This window comes from Tamandua tetradactyla, chromosome 13 (genome assembly GCF_023851605.1).
Source record: "Tamandua tetradactyla isolate mTamTet1 chromosome 13, mTamTet1.pri, whole genome shotgun sequence".
Taxonomy (NCBI): domain Eukaryota; kingdom Metazoa; phylum Chordata; class Mammalia; order Pilosa; family Myrmecophagidae; genus Tamandua; species Tamandua tetradactyla.
In genome coordinates this window covers 38296454-38318055 of record NC_135339.1, presented here as the reverse complement: position 1 = coordinate 38318055, position 21602 = coordinate 38296454, and the positions used below count along the sequence as shown (strand labels likewise).

Here is a 21602-nt window from a genome sequence, read left to right as displayed (position 1 = left end):
AAACAGCCTAACATACCCATTTCTAAATGGAAGCCCAGAGCTCTCAGGAATGTACAGACAGGGAGACAGAGACAAGGAAGTAAGCCAAGCTGCATTCCTTGAATGCGCTACCCTTAAGTACACTGCCCCACACCGCCCTCACCTCACACACCCACCCCACACAAATGCCTGCCCCACCCCACCTCTCCCACACAAGTGCACAGTCTTGCCCTGCCCCTCCTGAGACCCACACATCTGCGCTCAGCCCCTTGACCCCCACCTCCCCCTCCCTGCCTGGACTGCGGCTGCTCACCTTCATGCCCAGGCCACACCGACCTCTCGCACATATAGTCACACAACTCCGCTCTGTGCATGTATGTATCAACATCTGGCCCCACAGATCCATGGATGCACAAGCATGCACCCCAGCCATACCCCCAGCTCTGGTTAAGTGCTGACCTGTGCATCCAGGCCACACCTGTCTCCAGCCCGCATAAGCACAACCCTGGCTTGCTGCCCCTGAGCTCTGCACAGGTGCACACCACGGCCCTGCACTCCAGACCCACACCCGCACAAAGCCACATCCTCCCCACTGGGTGCTCAGGTATTCGTGCACTGACCACCTGACCCCTGTACTCCAATCCCCTTCCCCGCACATGTGTACACCATTGCCCCACACCTTGGCACAAGTATCCTGCTCCAACACCTGGCAAGTGCTCATGTGAGCATCTGTGCTACATAACCCCTGTCCCTGCCCTACATGTGTGCATCTCTGCCTTAACCCTCTGTACCTGCACACCCACGCCGGTGCCCTGTGCACCTGACATCACCTGCCCCGGTCCATGTCCTTTAACCCCTGTGACCTGTGTCCCACGCCTACACACTTGCACCTGTATCCCAGCTCCCCGACCCCTCCCCCTGTGCCTTGCCCTCCCTGTGCCCTGACCTCTGTACCCAGTACACCACATCCTGATGCCATTGACATCCATTCTCCATGTGCCCACTGACATCCTACCTACCTACGAGCCCCCATGCATCTGTACTGCCTACCCCATCCACCTCCTACTGAGCACTACCTCTGTGTCCCGCACGCTGTGCCCTGCTCCTGCACTCTCAGGCTTGCCTGAGCTGTGCCCCACCCCCACAGATCCTGTATCACAACTCCACAGCCCCATGACCCACACTCCATGCTCACAGGCACAAGCTTAGTGTCCCTGACTCGTGCCTATACATGCACCGCAACCTATCACCACAATGTTGTGCCCTACCCCATGCCCCACATCCTGCTTCATGTCCATTCTGCAGATACAAAGCTTTAGACTACTGAAGGAAATCAACTTCCAAAGTAATCTATCAAGATATTTAAGATGAAATGAGGCCCTGAGGCACATGACAAGATGTATGAGCCCTGAGTTCATAATGTTGAGTGAAAGAAGCCAGACACAAAGGGATAGATTCTGAATGATTTCACATTTGTGACAATGGTGAAGTAGCTTCCAGCTTTTACCATGAGAAAATCATTTTCTGAGAGCTGCTAAAAACCTGAAGTTATCCTAATAGACTGCAGACCTATAAGCATACAAAGAAAACAAGGCAAAACAAAGTAAAATGATTATTGTTGAATGCCGAAAAAAATGATTATGGAATCATTGATGCACCTCAAGTAAATTCAGAGTGGTCAAGAAAATGAACGAAACAGAAAGAGGAAAAAGAAGAGGGGGAAAAAAAAGCTGAATGATTATCAACCCAACTGCATGGTGAGGTTCATGTGTCAACTTGGCCAGGTGATGGTGCCCAGTTATCAGGTCAGGCAAATGCTGGCCTGTCAGTTGCTATGAGGACATTTTATGAACTTAAATCATGATCATATTGGCTGCATCTGCAGCTGATTGCATTTGTAATCAGTTAAAGGGGTGCCTTCTTCAATGAGTGATGCTTAATCTGATCACTGGAAGCCTTTTAAGGAGGATTCAGAAGAGACAGTCACTCTTCCTGCTTTAGTCAGTGAGCCTCTCCTGTGGTGTTCATCCAGACCCTTCATCAGAGCCACCAGCTTCACAGCCTGTCCTACAGATCTTGGACCCTTACCTTTCCACAGTTGTCCAGCCAGCCTCTCCTGAGCATTCATTAAGGACCTTCATCGGAGTTGCCAGCTTGTGGCCTGCCTTACAGACCTTCGACTCTCCATTCCTGCAGTTACATGAGACACTTTTATAAATTTTGTTTCTACAGATATTTTCTGCTGATTCTGTTTCTCTAGAGAACCCTAGCTAATACACCAACTGCTCCCTATCTATTCTGATCATCAACAAAAAGAGATTACAAGCAGAAAAAGATCCTGCAGAATGCAGTCGTGCAAGATAATCAACTGGCCAAAGCCATGGTTGGTGAGAGTACCTTTCATATTACCCTGCTTGTGATGTTGTTACTAAACAAAGACGAAGTAAGCATTGATACTGATGCTTTTTTGGAATTAAAACCATTCATACAAGAAATCCTGCAAGAAAAGCATTTGACTTTTCCCTTTCAAGGGATTGAAACTTTTGAAATTAGATTGGATTTGTGAAGCTTACGGAAGGAGATCACTTAAATCCACTTTTGGATGTAGGAGGTAAAACAATAACACAACCAATTGAAATCTCATTTTTTAAAGAAGCAGCATTTTTTCAACTTCTGGTATAGAGATTTAACGTCTGTTAATTTTGGGGAGCCAGTATATCCTCACTTTGTAATTTTATAAGTGAGCTGCTTTGTATATCCTGGCATAAGTAAAGAAGCCAAATAAAAAGCCTGAAAAGTTAAAACAAAACAAAACTGAGATATTGTAATACCTAATACCTCTAGTAAATTACCTAACATGGGGAAATGCTCCGTGAATACCAATTGCCTTCTTTTTCACCATCCTATTAGATTGCAGTCTTCTCAGGGGCAAGGATTTAGCTACCTTCTTCCTTGTGCCCTACTCAGTACGTGGTGCAGTGTGACAGAGACCGTGTGGCCTTCCCATACAGCCACATGCTCCTTACCAGTTTCCACCTTTCCTGACATTTAGGGTTAGGGTCTTATAGTAGATTCTGCTCAGCATGATATGGATAAAAGTGATATTAGTAAATGCATCCTGCAGAGCCTTCTAAGTGGTTCTTGTCCTGCCATTGCAGCCTGGAGGGTTACATATCACAGAGTGAATAGCTACAAGATGAAGGAGGACCACCTGACCTGTATAGGACTTTACATGGGTAGGAGATAAACCTTTACTATGTTAGTCACCAAGGTTTATGGGGAAGGGGAGGAGAGGGATATTTATGACCACAGCAGAGCCTAGCCTATCTTGACTCAAAGCAACGTGGATATATGGGAGGTGGTGAGAATCATCACAAGAAATTGAATCATCACAAGAAATAAAGACATCAGAGAGTCCTGAATGGATAAAGACTGAGAAATACAGGCATCTTTATATTTCCTTCTGGCACGCTTTGCTAGTTTTAAAAAGTGTCTGGGGCTTGAATGTTTTGATTGAGAAGCTGCCCAGCTAAGACAGCTGCCTTGGTGTGGATGTCTCACCATGACACTGAGGATTGATCCACGTGCCTGAGCTTTAAAAGAAATTAGTTCACTGGGACTAAATCTAATTGAATGCTGCCTGTTTTGCCTTTCTCTTCTCTCTGTAGGTGAAAGGAGTATAATCAAATATATTTTTCTAAGAAATTATGGTTATGCTGCAGTGCTTGCCATAAAGTTAATAAGGATAGTTAATTAAGACATTAAAATCTAAAGCCCACTAATTATCTGGATTAATTATAAAGTAAATGTCCAATAAGCTAGAAAATAGAACATCACAAATAACATGTGCACATCGATCAGGCATTCTCTAGTAATACAATTAAAACTTCACAGTGTAAACAGTACAGCCACTTGTTACTTAAATATGAATCTGAAGTTTGAATAGGACATAAACCCTCAGGACAGTTGGACAAAAGTGCTGGTGCTTAATTTGTGAATTGGATCCACCTGATTTGACTATCATATATTCCTGGGGTGAAAAAGGGGACTTATTGATCACAGTGATTCATTAAAGCTGAGAGAGTAAGAATCCTTAGCTTAAATTTATTATGATTGACTCATAAAGGGCAAACATGAGTGTATCCTGCTGAGAGTTCTCATTTTTAGTGAGAATAGGACTGTAGCAATTCTTATCAATCCAACTGTTTTCCTCTAGTCTGTTCCCCTTCCACATACATAGATGCCTATTCTATGCCTTTCCCATCTCCTCAACCTCTAACACCTCCTCATCCTTACTCTCAGCTGACGACAGTGCTTCTTATTTCACTAAGGAAACAAAAGCAATGGCAAGAGAATATCCACACATTCTACAACCACCCTTATACAGCTACCTGCATTTGTGTCCATTTACTCTGCCTTTTCTCTTCTTGCTGTGAATGAAAGATTTGAGCTCCTGTACTTATGCATGAGATCCCAGGCCCTCTCACCTACTCAAGGCCTTGTTCTAGAAATTCTTTTCTTCATCTCTGCCACAGTAGATTTTTCCTCTCTGCCAGATCATTCTTACCAATACAACAATATCAAGGATTGTGAAGTACCTGAGGTTTTATTCTGCTTGTGAACCAAAGTTACCCTGCTGCATGGCAGAAACCATGAGACTCCTGGGTCAGAGACAAAGAAATTTATTATTTCCAGCAGTAGCAGCAGCCAGATGATCAACATTTTGTTCTGCTGGATTCCCAAGCTCCATTTCCCACAGTGTGATTTGAATAGGTCAGGTGACACCTGCATACATAGTGCATTATGTTAACAGGAGAGGAACCCTGAGTTTAGGGAAATAAAGTCTTATGTTTTACTGGAAAGTAAGCATGTGTGAACTTAGAGGGAAATACTCTGTTTTCCAAGGCTGTTCACTATATTAACAACCTTGGAAGGATAGTCTAGAATGATCCAAAAGCAGTCAATGTCTACTTATAACACCTGCAAAAATATGAGAGAGATGAGCGAAACTATCTTCCAACAAATATACTGTAGTTTCTCCTTATTTTTCTAATAATTAATTTTTTTTAAAAAGACCCTCTTTTTTGACAATCATATCCTTCCTGGCTAACACCCCTTTTCTCTACCTTTTAGAGCAAAAGATTTGTTTATAATCATTTTGTAACCGCTTACTCAATTTATCTCCTCCTCTTCTTTTGAATACACTACAGTCAGGCTTTGGTCCCTACACTTTGAGGAATGGCTTTGTCAAAGCCACCAGTGATCTCTGTGCTGCTAGATCTGAAGCTTAATTATCTGTTCATTCCTGACCCATCTTCAGAATTTGACAGAGCTGATGGCTCCTTCCTCTTTGAAACATGTTCTTTCCTTGGATTTCAGGAGAACAGTATTCTGTTGTTTTCTGCCTCACCTACATCTTCTTAGTTTTATTAGCTCATTTTTTTTTTGTTTCCCATCATGCTGGAGTGCCTCCAAGGCCATAATTACACATACTAGAGCTTCTTATCTTTTCTATCTACCTTCACTTTGGATATTCATCAGTGAGCTGATGACTCTTCAGTCTACGCCTCCTCCTCTGAAATGCTGACTGATATCTCTATCTGCCTATTCCACATTTCCTCTTGGGCCTCCTAAAGATCTCAAACTTAATGGTACAAAGCTCCCAAACATCTCATTCCTAAACCTGCCCTCTCATATAATTTTGCCCATATCCAACAGCAACTCTATTCTTCCAGTTGCTTAGGTCTAAAACCTTGACATGACCCTGGCTTCTTCTCTATATTTTATAGTCCACATTTCATCATCAGCAAATTCTGTTGACTGTTCCTTCAAAATAACTCTAGATTCCAACCACTCCTCACTACCTTCACTTCATTAAGCCACCATTATTTCTTTTCTGACTTATTGTAAGGGCCTCCTAAATGGGTGCCTTGCTTCCATTATTGTTCCCGTACAGTCTATTTTCAGTGCAAAAGATCTTGTTAAATCATGGTCATCATTTCATCCTTCCTACTTAAAACTTTCAAATGGATTTCTATTGCTTTCAGAGAAAAAGCTAGTTTTTACAGGGCCTTCTACTACTTAACCCTTACTGACTGTATCCCAGCTTCATTGGCCTCCTGTTTCTCAAACATCCCTTCCATGCTTCTGGATGACCTTCATACTTATTCTTCTCTCTGCCTACTATGCTTTTTCTCCCAGATATTTTCATTGTTTCTTCCCTCATCTCTTTTATAGATTGGCGTAAATGTCACATGAACGTCCAATTGTAAATTGTAGGTATACCTCCATCCCTAAACACTCCCTATACACTTTCTAGCCTTTTTATATATAGCATTTCCTGACACCTGGTCTAACAAATAATATTACTTATGTATTTGTATATGTAAGTATTATGCATTTACTGTAAGTAAAATGTTAACTCTGTGCCCTTTGGATTTTTGTCTGTTTTCTCCCTGATGTGTTCCCAATGCCTAGAACAGTACCTGGCATAGTCGGTATTGTTGAATCTATGAATGAGGGTATCTTTCTCCTAAGGTTGGAAACTGCAGGGCTGTTGAGGATTCTGAAGCCAGGACTGTTGATATCGGGGGCCAGAAGATCCAGGGGCACCAAATCCATGGGAGTGTTTAGAGTCAAAATGTCCAGGGGGATATGTGAAGTTGTTATGCCAGAGAAGGAGATCCAAATGGGTCCTCAGACTTAAAGAGAAAAGAGGGTAGTGATATGGAGTACTGGGGGTGGAGCTGGGGAGCAAGGGCCAGCAGAGAAACACACAGAGCATTGGAGCAAGAAAGAAAATATATAGGAAGCATTCAAGCAAATCCCTGAAGCTGTGGTCACTGTCTTTTGCTAGGTATTTCATCACCATCATAGTGAAGTTTGTGGAGGGCAGGCTGGGTGTAATAAGTCAGAATATACCACTAGTTGTGAGGTACTTGAAATCACATGTCCTATCCATTTTTGTGCATCTAGCTCCTGGCAATATCTGACATATGGTAGTTACTAGAAATGTTTAATGTACTAAGGAACCTCTGTTACCTGGCACAATCCTTTTGAATCAGAAGGAAGGATTCAAATCTTGGGTCTTTGGGTCTTACAAAGGAAGGACACTATACTCTTGGGTCTATGGGTCTTACAAAGGAAGGCCACCATTTGGGCTGCACACCATGTTTACCAGGCCCCTAACTCGGGGATGGGCTTCGTCCTTTCTGTTCTTACTCCCATACTTGCTGGCTGAGCCAGTCTTCTCCATATCTTCTTAGTTCTGCCGGGTAGAACCCATCAAGACAAGAATAGAGCTGTCAAGACAAGATACTTGCTGAAGTTGATCAATTTAGTCTGTCCTCATTCTTAATCTGGCATATAGGAATTGTCCCCAAGTCTGTGAACCTTTTTAAATGTAAAATATGCATGTGTGCCTTGTGAATTTTCCTAGGGACAAGACCCATAGCATTCACGAAGGCGAATCTGTTTTTCGAAATATTTGAGACAGCTCCTTAAAATCAACCTGATGGTTCTTGTAGATTGGAGACAGAGTTTAATATAATCAGGGAATTCAGTAGAGTAGCCACCCAGGCAGCTGATTGCTCTTTAATGTAGAGAGACTTACTCTATATATAGAAAATCCTTGATGATGCCTGATAGAAGCAGAGATTTCTGAGCAACTGAAATTCAGATTCAGTAAATCTAGCATAGCGCCCTGGAATTGGCCTTTTTAACAAGCTTTGTGGGAAATTCTGATGTAGATGTTCCCCAGAGCACACTTGAGAAACATTTAGGTAATCGTTCACCTTTAGGGAGATTCATACCTGAGTCAGAGATGGACAACATAATTGAGTTTCTGAACTGTTTGGCCAAATAAAGAAATATTCTCCTCTAGTTGTTGGTCAGCTGGGCCCATTTCATTGCTCTGAATAATAGTCACCAAATCTGGCTGGGCACAAAAATAGTCAGTGAGCTGGTGGTTGTTAGTGGTGGTAGTTTTAAAATACAGATTCTCATGCCACACCCTAGAGAGGCTTATTCACTAGATCTCTGGTGGGGACTGCTATCCTTTCAGAAATGTCCCAGGGTTATTCTATGCAGCAGTCGTGGTCAGAACCACTGCAGTAGAGGCCATGACCAAAAGCATCCACACTGTGGAGAAAACTTTCCTTGTACACCTGCTCCCAGAGACATACTAGAAGTTAAATATTACAACAAAGCTTCACTGAGGAAACATTTACATTTTATTTACTTTTGTACTCCTGTTAAAAAGGCAAATAAGCAAGTCACAATTTAACAATCTTTTAATGTTTTATCTTACCAGAAGGTAGTGAAGGGAAACATGACCCACAGATTTATTTTCAAAATGGAGTATTAACCATGCCAAGGTAAGGTGAGAGCGATACCAAGACTTCCTGCAGTATTGTGATAGCTCCAGGCAACAGTTTGATTAAAATGAAAATGACTCAATTAAAAAATCCCAGAAGGAAAAATGGTGCCAGGTACTTAGACTTTTTAGAACAGTATGTTTCCAAACACCAGTTTAAGAGTACTTCAAATGCATCATTAATGCTCAAAATCACCTTCAGTTATAGAAAGAGAGTCCAGAGTAATTACTTTTGGGTCTGATTTTCTCAAAATTATGAGGAGAAGCTCAACAGTCAATATCCAATAACAGGTAAAAGAAAAAGAACAACCACTGTACCATTTATACACAGGACAGGCTATAACTAAAACCCTGAAGAATATTTTAGTATTATTTTATAAGACATTCATTCAATTAAATAGACATGCATTCAGGGCTTATATACTATGATTCAAATGGAATAATATTTAGGGAGCCCTTATTATGTTATCCATTGCATAGTAAGTGTTTAGTAAATTATCATCCTAACTTGCCTTAGGATTCTGAAATCTTGTAACAAATCCAATGTGCAAGAAAGCTTCCAGGTGAATTTGGGCTGGACTTTGTAACTGACAATTTGAGGATTAAAATTAAAACTCTTAAACCAAAGATTGCTTTAACCACTACATCAGTAAGATGGATATCTTTTCCAAAGCATGGAAAGGTCAGGGCACATGTTACTTATCTTAGAACATAGCTCCAAGGTTCAGTTGGCTTACCACTGTTAGTCTCATAGCCATAGGAATTTTGGTGTGAAATTATTGAGCAGAGAGAAATATAAACCAGGAAAAGTAAGGTCAAATAACCGAGGCCCCCTGAATTTTTCTGAAAAAGTATCACCCTTGAAGGGAAAATCTCTTGGCATTCTCTAAATGTCTTCACCTTTCATAACTATTTTCTTTTGGAAATTTGCCTGTTTCTCCTTTGTGGGATTTGATACTTTAAAGTTCTTCCTAAATTCCCTATCACTTAAAATTTTGCCATGGCCATGTTCAGGGTAGCACTGCTCTAGATTTCTGAATCAAAATAAAATTTTGTCAACATCTCCAGGTCATTTGTGCATATTTTAAAGTTTGAGCAGCCCTGGCTTAAGACACATAATTTAGTTTCCTTTTACTCCCAGGTGCCCATGGAGAGCCTGAAATTGCACATTAAGCAGTTTGTATTCAATTCAGTAAACAATTGGGAAGCATGGAAAATTTTTAGGCTGGAGAATAAAAGAGCACATGATTGAAATTAGTTAATCTTGAGGACCCATAATAGTCTTAGTGCACTAAAGTTTCTAAATTACTTTGTGAGAAAATTTGAGTGGAAAACTGACAACTTGATACAAATATGAGGCACCATAGTTTTCATTAACTGCCTTAGAATCTCATAACTGATAACAAAATACAGCCATGTTATATTTCAGCTATGTCAGATCTACACTCTTTGGCACAAGCAGATTTATTTTTTTAGTGTCCTCATGATAGCATGTTAATCATTTTCAGCTGCAACCTGGAGAGGTCATCCCAATTATTTTTTCTGATGTGCTTGTGATTTAGCTTTATGAGGCATTGCTCTTAGCAAAACAGGAGTTGGGTCCAGAGCCATGGAATTATATAGAAATAGTGCTGGATTCAGCTTCCCACATCTCTCACTGTGCTTTGACTTTTCTTGAAAAGCAAACTTTCCTAACTTTATCATTTTTGATCCTAGAAACCATCACATCTCTTCCACACCCTAGACCATTTGAATGTCTTCCCATGAACTGACTGACCCCTTGGTTCAATAAACAAGAACAGAATAAACCAAGACAGCAGATACTTATAAGCAGAAATAACACCTGCAAACAATGTGAAGAGTAAGTAAAGAATGAGGAAGGTGAAGATTTAAAGTGCCAGCATGAAAAGGGGGATAAGGATATTCCCAGTCTGATTAGAAGTTAGAACAGGAGCAAATGGTATAAGCTAAAATTCTGCACCTCCGCAATATAAAATAAACAGCTCACTCAGTTTCTGAAACCAAGCAACATACCAATTTCATAGCTCTCAAATGAAACCTGTGTTTTAACAGTGTCATTAAGTCAAGATAAGTGCATAGAAGTCAGTAAAAAATGTATATCCCTCAGGTAGGCATTGTTATTTGCTCTTCATAGATGAACACACTGAGACTCAGAGTATACATAATTTGTCTAAAATCATAGACATAGTAAGGGCAAAATAGGGATACTGTTCCAGGTTTGACTGACTCTAAATACTACATCAAGTTTGCTCTTATCATGATGCCTCCTTTGAGGAAAGGGTTTTTTTCCATTTTGCTCTCTGCTAAGAGTCACCTGATTGCCCAAGAGGAAAAGATCCTGAATGTCCTAACTTGAGAGATGCTCTGTGAAAAAAGCACGCTAGGGCTAAGTTTGTTGGGAATCTGGGATTACTTAGAGGATCCCAGTGCCCATTAAAGAAGGCCTTGGGAATTCATTTCACCGTGAAACATTTGTTCTCCCTATAACCAGTAGTTCTAAAGAGCACTAGGGGAAGCCTTGCCTTAGCCTCTTTGAGATATTCATTTCTAGATGATTAAAAACAAACAAGAAAATATCAAGTGCTGTGAGAAAACCATGGCATATTACCCTGAGAGCCAGAAATAGGACTCACATGCTTGTGTGTGACCTTTAAGCTAATACCCAGCTCCTAAACTCCTCCCTCTCTCCTCTTTCCCATTCCGGCATCCATTTGGATCCTAGATTGTGATCTTTCCTTGCCTCTCCAATATTGCTTCTTCTTTCTATGCCTGTTATCATAGTTCTGATTCAGAATCTCATCTTTCCAGTCACTTTATTTTTATTTCTAATCTAGAAATCATTCTAAAAAATAAGTCTGCTTGTGCCAAATTTTGCTTCAACACCTCTGCTCCCTCTCTGTTGCTTACTGGATAAAGTTCAAACCTTTTGTTTGGCTCGTGGAAACTTTACACTCTGGTTCCAGTATGTGCTTGAAATCCTTGGAGCAAGCAGTGTTTATCAGTGCCTACAATCATTCCTCCTTCAAACCCAGATTGATTACCTTTTCCTAAAACCTTCTCAGCAATCTCAGGCAAAGTTGGCTACTCTCTTTATGGTCTCAGAGATTGTTCCTTTCTGTATAAGTTTACAGGTAGTCTTTTCATTTTCATTGCTTTTTTGTTTAATTATCCTCATCCGACTATAAATTCCTTCTAAGTAGGAACTGCATCATATAACTGTATCTTATCTTTGCATTCTTATATTTAATTGGTATTCAATAAATTTAGCAAAGACTAAGAGCATGTTATAGAGCACTATAAATTGCCTGATTTTCTCTATTTTGTTCTCTCATTCATACTCTCGTTCAAAGAGTAAGCTTTATAATATTCTAAACTTCTTGGATTTTCATGAGTCTCCATGTTTCACACTTCTTTCCTTAGGAATCCTACCTGAAGGATGATTGTCCATCATATAATTACTTTAATCATCTAGAACCTCTTGAAACAGGCGTATACTTTCTCACACATATCTAAGCCTCGTTTTGCATGTAGAGGATAAACTTTTCCTTTTGAAAGGCATATAAGCCATTTCCTGAGAAATTGAATGTCAGTGAATTGGGCACCTCTCCTTTGCCCTCACCCCCTTAGTGATTTATCTCTCCTTTGCTGATCTTGGATACCCTTGCCAGAGGGTCATAATACAGTATCATGTGTGACAGAAGTTCTCAAAATGTGGTCCTTGGATGAGTATTAGCATCACTTGAGAATGTGAGAAAAACGCAAATTCTTTTGCCCCACGTCTGACCTACAAAGTCAGAAACTCTGAAAGTGAGGCTTTGTAAGCTGTGTTTTAACGGTGGTGTAAGAGCTTGGGCTTCTGAGTCAGACTGCCAGGATTCAAATCCTAGTTCTGCCTCTTGCCATGACCCTGCATGTTTCCTGACATCTCTTGTGCCATATCTCACATCCTCTTGACCTGCATTTTTAAAAAATTTTTATTGTATAATATAACATGTATACAAATCAAAGAAAGAAAAAATCAATAGTTTTCAAAGCACTCTTCCACAAGCAGTTACAGGGCAGATCCCAGAGTTTGTCATGGACTGCCATACCATCATCTCAGATTTTTCCTTCTGTCTACTACAGAACGTTGGGGGCTAGAAGGAGTAAATATTTTTTTTTTTATCATCACAATCTACTTTTTTTGTGAAAAATAGCATATATACATAAAAGCAATAAATTTCAAAGTACAGTGCAACAATTAGTTGTAGAACAGATTTACAGAGTTTGGTATGGGTTACAATTCCACAGTTTTAGGTTTTTACTTTTAGTTGCTATAAGATACTGGAGACTAAAGAAATATCAATATAATGATTCAGCAGTCATACTAATTTGTTAAACCCTACCTTCTTTGTATAATTTCACCGTCAACTTTAATCTTTCTCCCATACTTTAGGGGTATTTGAGCTATGCCCATTCTAACTTTTTCATGTTGGAAGGGGCTGTCGATGATGTGGACTAGGGAGATGGAACAAGCTGATGTTCTGGAAAGGCTGGACCCTCTAGGTTTCAGGACTTCTCTGGTCCAAGGACCCATTGGGAGGTTGCAGGTTTCTGGAAACTTACTCTAGTGCATGGAACCCTTGTGGAATCTCATATATTGCCCTAGGTGTTCTTTAAGATTGGCTGGAATGGTCCTGGTTGGGGGTTGGCAAGTTATGATAAGTAGCAATGTCTAACTGCAGCTTGCGTAAGAGCAGCCTCCTGAGTAGCCTCTTGACTCTATTTAAACTCTTTCTGCCGCTGATACTTTGTTAGTCACACTTCTTTTCCCCTTGGCCTGCATTGTTATTCCTGCCATTGCTGTGATAACTACCCTGACTTTGCCTCTGCTGTACCCATATCTCTACCTTCTGCTCTATCATCATTACCTGGGGCACCTGTAGCAACCTGTTCTACATTCTGATGCATGTGCAAACCTAGAAGTTCAGCAGAGTTAATTCTGTGGGGCAGTCTTTAACCAACAGGGTTGGGAGCCAGTTGTTAGGCCCTTCTTCTGTCCCTTGGGCACAGTTTTGTGGCTTTGTCTCAGCTTCTTAGACGGTTCCAGGGGTGGGGTGGGTGTGGAATTGAGACTAGGTACGATTTGATATAATTGACTATGTCAGTTATACAGTTTAGACTGGCTATTCATGCTTCTCTTTTTCAGTTTTCTGAGCCCCCCATTCATGTTCTTGAGGGTCACTGTCCAAAATAAACTCTGTCTGGCAGGCAAACCCTTGTCTCTCAGACTCCACTTTGGGGGCTCGCCAGCTAAGATTCAGGCAGATTCCTTCAGTTCTCCAAACAAACTTCATCTTCCTTACCTGAGTGAGCGTAATAATTACATTTAGCTTGTAAGATTTTTGAGAGGATTAAATGTGATAATGCAAGTAAAGTGCTTAGAACAGTACCTGGAACAAAGTAAGTTATCAATTTTCTTCCTTTTTAAACTTTTTGTCTCTATTCAGATATCTGTCTCTATCTGAATATTTCTAATATTCAGGTGGAAACCTAGAGTAAAAGATCTTTACTTCCAAGTAAGATCTCAGCTTTGATAGCAAATCCTAACATTTCTTTCAAATGTCTCTCTGGGGGAGCTGAACTTGAAATGGGAAAAGCAGAGTCTTTGGAGTTAGAAAGCACTGAATTCAAATCTTAGCTGTTCATAGTAGTTGATTGAATCTCTGAAAGCTGGTTACCTTTTTTTTCTCATCTGTAGACTTGGGATAATCCTACTTCCTTTCTAGGTTGTCATGAGCTGTAAGATAATGCCTGTAAAGGGTTAGGCATGTGATAGGCATGCAATGAATGCTTGTTCTTTCCTCTGTTTGAACATGCTATTTTTCTCCATTCTCATTATTATCACTCTGATGCAATAATCCCTTGCCTCCTTACCTCATTTCTTGTTGGACTTTTATAACAGCTTCTTGGTTTCTTTTCTTGTTCATTATAGCCTTTAATCCGTACTGCATACCCCTATAAATCCACTCAGAAACATTATTGAATTTGTAAGACCTTTGATAGTCTCATCCCATTTACATATCCAATCTTATCTTTTGATATCTCAGATTTTATTTTTTATATATTCTCCATTTCCTGACTCACTAGACACGAAATTTTGTACACTCGTTTCTCCACACCCGTCTACACGCTCCTCCCAGGACTTTCATTTCCAATAATGTTTTTCTCAAGTTCACTCACATAGAATGCTCTTCTCTTTCTTTCTCAAACTGTACTTCTTCATTCTTCAAATCTCACTTTCTCCAGCTACTCCTCTAATTACTTTCTCCCCTGAGTCCTTTGCATTTGTTGTCAGTGATATACAATTGGGTGCCTAATTGTCCACTCTTAGGCCTCTCCTCCCAGCTGTCTGTGTTAGGAGTTAGGACAATATGAAGGAACAATGACAGTAGGTCACCTAAATGGGGGAAATTAAAGTAACTTAACTTCTCTGTCATTTTGTTTTCCTCCAACTATTTGGGCTAGTGGATTTGAAATTAGAAGTGAAATAAGTAGCTCACTAAACAAAAACACCCCAAGGAGAGCTGCACAGCTTGAAGAACATTCTAGTTCTTGCTTTCATTTCACCCCTCCTCTTCTCAGAAGCAGTTCTAAAAACTGAGCAGCTGTCTATATTCCTTTAATTTGAGGCAAGGCTTAGTGTTCAAATGAATGATTTCCTGGCTTTCTCTCCATACTCAGGCTTCATCACTGGGTCTGAGTACTGCCCATAGTGCAAATGAGTTGTTCACCGGAAAAGAACTGCTACAGCTTAGAGCTTGTTGGTGCTCTTTCATGGCCACTTTGCTTTGGTGGTGGGCTTAATGCATATCTCAGGGAGAGAATTTAGGATTGGTGAACTCTTAATGATAAGCATTTATAATTCATGATCATTTATATATAATTTACAGTCTTTCTTCTTCCAAGAGTAATTTCAAGTTCTTTACACTAAATGAATATGTATTCCTACATAGAATTTATAAGAAATAAGGAAAGGAGATCACCCAACACATAGAGGAAGTTTCTGCCTCTCCAAGGACTTCAGTGAGAGGATAAAAAGCTTCCGTCAAATGGCAGTCCAGTGCTTGCCTTAAACACTGGCCATTTCTTGGATTTGGCCTAATATCCAACCTCACTCAGATGACCTTTCTGTATATGACCCCTTCTTCATCTAGCTAATCTGAAAAGTTAGTGGGAACAAGTTAAAGAAATAGAGACGTAAACAATGAACTATTGACTGTAAATAAGTGTGCAGTCAACTCAGAGCTCCTGTCAAACAAACAAAAAAGGGGGGGGGGAATATGCTAAGTTATGTAATTCTCATCTGATAAAAGGTAGAAATACCTGTTTGTCAGAAGAGATGAGCTTTCTTCCTGACATTGAGTTTTGGAGAAATTAATCTTAAGAATAAATGTCATGAGGCCAAATAGCAGACAATATCTTCAATAGCAGATCCATAGGTGATGCTTTTTTATGGCCATTTCTCATATGAAGCTATAATTTTTAAAAGCTTAATATTAAATTGCAGTTCAATAGAGGCATTTCTATAGGGAGAATTCCTAGTGCAGGTACATTTGTTGGTACACTCAGAGTTCTTCACGTATGGAAAATCAGTCATGATGATTGCTCTCGAGCAGTTTGTAGTAAAAAGTCAGGTCAGCGGGTGCAGGATGCATCAAAATTATAGTCAGATGGTCAGTGACTCAGGAAAGCAGCTCAGGGTAGCAAGGAATTGAACTTAGATGGCCAGCAAAATAATGTACAGTCAAGCCCTAAAACCATGCAGGATCAACACCGAGGCAAATACTTTCCCTAACAAGATTTATTCCTGAAGTCTGCAGAGTGCTCATTTGGGACAATTTTCCCTCTGCTTTTTATGTTAATTTAAAATTTTATCAATGTGAGTGTGGAAGAAATAACAGTTAATTTTGCTTCAGATCCACACACTTGTGGAGATGACTGAGCACTGAAAGCATCAACCAGTGGGTTTCCAAGGGTCCACTAGAGCACATATGAAAATTGACTCTTTTTTTTAGAGGAATTCAATGGTGCCTATAGGCCATTAGAGAAGAAGCAGCTTAGTTGGGACACTATTAACCTGAGATCTTCCCAGATTTTCCAGTATTAGAGTAGTAACAATGGAGAGTGTAAAGGAAAGCAGTGTTGTGTGGTGGAAAGAAAAGGTATCAGGTGTCAGTAGATTTGTAGTCCAGAACTACCATTTTGGTTAAATTATATTACCCCCTTTGGACTCATTTTACTCAACATTAAAATAAAAAGTTTGGATTATATTATCTTCAAGACCCAACTGCATTTTGACCTGATTACTTGCAAGTTGTAGATATGAAAGTAGTACGAATGTGTGTGTGTGAGTCTGTATGTATGTGATCATGTTGTCCCATTATGTGATATCCTTTATCTTGGACATAATCTTAGAGTAAAATCTAAACTCTTTAGAGCTTGTAGACTTGGCTTACAAGCTGTTTGTGATCAGAATCTGGTTTGTGTCTCCATATCATCTCTTTCCTTTCATCTTTAAACTCTACACAAACTGTGTGTCCAGTTACCCTAAGCTAAGCTATCTTTTTTTTTTTTGTATGCTGTATGGTGGAGCCACATTTCATTCCTTTTCCATGTGAGTATCCCATTATTGTAGCACCATTTGTTGAATTGTTTGTTTGTTTGTGTTTCTTGGTTTCTTTGTTTGGGAAGTGCAGGGGCCGGGAATTGAACCCGGGTCTCCCGCATGGCGGGTGAGAATTCTACTACTGAACTACCCTCGCACTCCTTAAGGTGTCTCTTAATTCTGGCCCCTGACAATGCTGTTCCTCTGTCTGCTGTGATCTCCATTCTTCTCCTGAATTTCACCTACTCATTACTCAAGTCACAAATAATAACATAAAAAATAATTTGCTAGTAATAGTAGTTTGATATATTACTATTGAGTAATAATAGTAATGAAAATAACAGTATCTACTATATCTTTGGAGTATTTACTAGGTTCAGCAACTATGTTAAGAACTTTATAATCATTTCATTTAATCTTCACCCAACTTTATGAGATTATATTATTATTATTCCATTTTAAAGTAAAGAAACTGAGATCCTAAAATGTGACTTGCCAAGGTTACTTTCTCCTAAAAACCTTTCCTGATCTGTTAAACCTCCATTAACTCCCCATCCTATGGACTCCCATAGGAACCAGTAATAGCAATTAACACATTAGATTATGATATCTGTTGTGATTCACAAGGAGTCTTGCTTACTGTTAGATTCTTAATAGCTATAGCATGGTGCTTGGTACATCATACTCAAGTAGATATCGTTTATTGGATGAATGAACTTAGAGCTCTCTTTATCCAAAATTGTGAATTATGCCTAATTAAGCATTAGTGTATCCATTCCCTATTGTTTTGCCCCTACTTCTTTGGTCTAAGTATCTGAACCCCCTTTCTCTCATTTCAGGAAGTCAGTTGTAAGGATGTTACTTCAGCTATTGCTGGGCCCCAGTTGATGCGATAGACAAAGAATATGAAAGTTTTCCTGGCTCTTTTGCTTTCTGAATCATAATAGTCTTTGCAGTATTGCTCCCTGAGCTGTGGATGGAAGTTAGAATGACTCACATAGAGTAGCCTCTGACAAGTTCCAGATTGTCTGCCTGCTATCCTCCAACGTATGGGTCAGTCTAAAAACTTGAAGATTGAGTTTTTAGAATCTCTACTCTGGGGTCGTGGGTGCTTGGGCACATGTTCAGCTTGACAGTAATTCCACATTAATCAAGTAAGTAAGATTCAGTGAGTTTCTCAATAAAGGAATAAAATAACATGCCAAAAATTGTCCCTAACTTGAGGAACTTTTGTTTTATTTATTTATTTTTGAGGAACTTTTAGCAGCCGATTTCCTTTTTCCTGCAATTGGGTTGCAGCCAGAACCTCATTCTTTCAAAACCCAGAGATTTTGTCACTTAATAGGATGCCCTTCCAGCCTAGAAAGAAACCCTGACCATGTTCTCCATGTGCCTTTCCATTTGCGAGAGAAACCCTGAACTTCATCAGCCTTCTTGAATCAAGATATCTTTCCCTGGATGCCTTAAATTGGACATTTCTATAGATTTGCTTTAATTGGGACATTTCCACGCCCTAAAAACTGTTAACTTGCAGCTTAATAAATTCCCCTTTTTAAAAGCTGTTCCATTTCTGGTATACTGCATTCTGGCATCTAGCAAACTAGAACACTTAACATTTCAAGATTGCTCAAGTATAGTCACCTAGAGGTGCTTGTTAAAATGCATATTCCTGGTTCCTGCCCTTAAAATATGGAGTCAGAGATTCTGGATGAGGAAGTGTGCAATTTATTTGTTTGTTTGTTTTTGCATGGGCAAGCACCAGGAAACAAACCTGGGTCTATGGCATGGCAGGCAAGCACTCTGCCTGCTGAGCTACCATGGCCTGCCCGAAGTGTGCATTTTAAACAAACTACTGGTGTAATTCTTATGTACTCTAAAGTTTGAGGTCCTCTGCATATTTGAGAGTCTGAACTCCAGGTACTGAGAAAATCCACTGAAGTGCTTAATCATAAAGCCACTGTCCCAGTAGGCTCTGTATCCTTCTGGCAAGCTCTACATCCTTGTGACTCTTGCCCGTAAATTTTAATCTGCTATTGCCAAGCCCCATTCACATATTACCCCTGGTCCCTGTCTAGCCATCTTACCTGGTTTCGTGACTCTGCTTAATTTCAGGAACAGAAAATCTTAGAATGTCAAAGCTAAAAGGGACTTCAGAGATCACCTGTTCCAAATCCCGCATTCAAAGGAGATTTGGTCTTGATAGAGTCTCATTGAAATTCTGGAGAAAAGATCACATTTTGGGAAAGTCAGTGTCTACACAGTCAAACCCACATTTTCCTAATTTGGCAGATGAATACAGAGAGCCTAGGATTGTTTTAAAGGGCTGGGCTCTGAAAAGCTGGAGCTGAGGCAGTGCCATCTAAAGCAGGAACAAGTTTTCATCCTCAGTTTCCTGCTCCACTGTGACTGGTTCACTGTGAGTGCTGGTTCTGTGAATTAACATCATTAGGTTTCCCTGTACTTAGTGCAGGCCTGCAAATTGCAGGCTACTGATAATATTTGTTTAATGTAGGAAAGACAGATAGAAGGAGTTCTCTAACACAGAATTCAGAACCGTTCTTGAGCGTTTGAACCTGAGCTGTCACCACTAGTCTTTGTGTGACGGAGACCGCAGGTGTTTATTAATATTCGTGTTTTTCTCTTCATGAGCACAGAGCCACACTTTGCAGTCTCCTCTGGATAGCTGTGGTCATATCACTGAATTCTGGCCAAAGGAATGTGAGTAGAAGTAATAGGCACCACTTCCAGTCTTGGCCCATGAAAACTTCCCACACAGAATCCTTGTTCTCTTTCCCCATCTACCAATAAATGGAGTATACGATAAGGACCTAGAGGAAGGTGCATTGCCAAGATAGAGGGAACTTTGGCCTCTGGTTGACTGTGGAACAAAAAGTTTCATTGTCCTGCGCTGGACTATGATGTGAGCAAGAAAAAAACTTCTATTGTTTCTGCACTCACTGAAATTTTGTCGTGTTTGCTATAGCATTTAGACCATTAAACTAATCACATTTGGAATAAGTCATGATAATTCTTAAAATTTTTGCCACTTTCTATGTTATTTCCTTCACCAAGCATCATTGAAATCCTTGTTCTCTCTCTTAAGCTTCCTAAGTCCACAGAGTCTGCACTTCTAGCTGAAACTAAAGCTTTCCATCTTCCAAAGTTCATTTATAGGTGACTAACATTTATAGGTGACTAATACTAGAGAGGGTCTGGACTAAATAGAGGAAAGTAATATGTTAGGTCAAGTGTCAGTATGACCAATGTGACCTATCCCCATCCCCAAAGTCATCTTTAGAGGCGGGCATGTGCTTGGTTTAATGCTCTTCTGTTACTCTCTTGATATTTTTATAAGTTTTGAACAGGGGACCTTACAATATTATTTTGCAGTGGTCCCTTCAAATGATGTAGCTACTCTTGTCCATTATAATAAAGGAAAATGAGTTGGCCTTTGGCCCATCTTGGTCTTCCATCTCCTGGATAACTGGCACCAGGAGTATGGGCTCAAAGACTAGATCTGGCCAGCAGTTGCATAAACCTCATCTGCTATCTGCCCTGCGTTACAGACTCCTCTCTAAATTCCCACCTGATTTACTCTCTGGAAGATGCCTTGATGATAGAGTTGGTGACATATTCCAATGCATTTCCCAGTGAGAAAATAAAAGGGTTCTTTAATAAAGTCTTTCAAGAAGGCATCCCTCCATTTTAAAGGTTCTCTAGCTTTGGCTTTTCCTTGATATAACTTTTTTCCCATCTTTCATGCTTGAATTAACTCTTATTCTTGTGATGTTCCTGGTTTCTGATCCCTGGCCTAGTTACTATGCTTTCTCATTACTGTGTAGCAAATTAAATTACCTACTCCCTGAGCTATTTCAAATTCTTTCTTGGTGCACCCATACCATCTTCAGTAGTCTCCTTGTATATATGTTCCAGTATACCTATTAATATGTATTTCATTCAGAATCTGCAAATTTCTCTCTCATTCTGCTTTGTCTATCAGATTTTTAAAATTAAAGCATATATCTTGGTATAGATTTTTTGACTTGACACCTCAATTCTACCATCACTGCTAGAGGTATCCTTCCCTTTGTGAAATGGCCTGAATCAGTGGTTCTAGTAAATGTTTAACAATCTCTGGGAGGAAAAATAGTGTCCTGATTTTCAGTGCTTGATGATTTCCATGGTGTATACACCCCTACTGTGGCCAGTTTCAACTACTGTGATCCACTGAACTGGAAGTTAGAAAAGAGATTTGCATAATCGGCTCTTGGAAGCTGGTGTGAGGCAACTCCTGCACACCACAGTTTTGGCTTAATTTTGCCTCTTTCTGAAGAGCAATTGCCTGACAGGTCACCCAGTTGCCCAAGTCAAAACCCCCTTGTCTCTCAAAGTTCTCTTCAGTATGAATAATTCATCTTATACAAGAGAAGGTCAGGACTAAACAGAGGGATGAAACTTGGGAAGTGGGGCTATCCTCGACTTCTTTTTTCTCACCCTTAAATTAATGGCTCATTTAATCTTATGTAGCTTATTTTCTTAATAGCTAATATATTCATCCTATTTTCTCCATTCCTCCCAGCA

General features: G+C 40.1%; 1 protein-coding gene and 1 long non-coding RNA gene across 2 annotated transcripts in view; one reads left to right on the top strand and one right to left on the bottom strand.

Moving 5' to 3' along the window:
- Nucleotides 1-21602, top strand: part of PHYHIPL (phytanoyl-CoA 2-hydroxylase interacting protein like) — a 273373-nt gene that overhangs the window by 17854 nt on the left and 233917 nt on the right. The gene's annotated exons all lie outside the window — the stretch shown is intronic.
- Nucleotides 2091-21602, bottom strand: part of LOC143653888 (uncharacterized) — a 35845-nt gene continuing 16333 nt past the window's right edge. The window contains exon 3 of the long non-coding RNA XR_013161595.1: nt 2091-2169. This is a non-coding gene — a long non-coding RNA (uncharacterized LOC143653888). The remainder of the gene's footprint in view (nt 2170-21602) is intronic.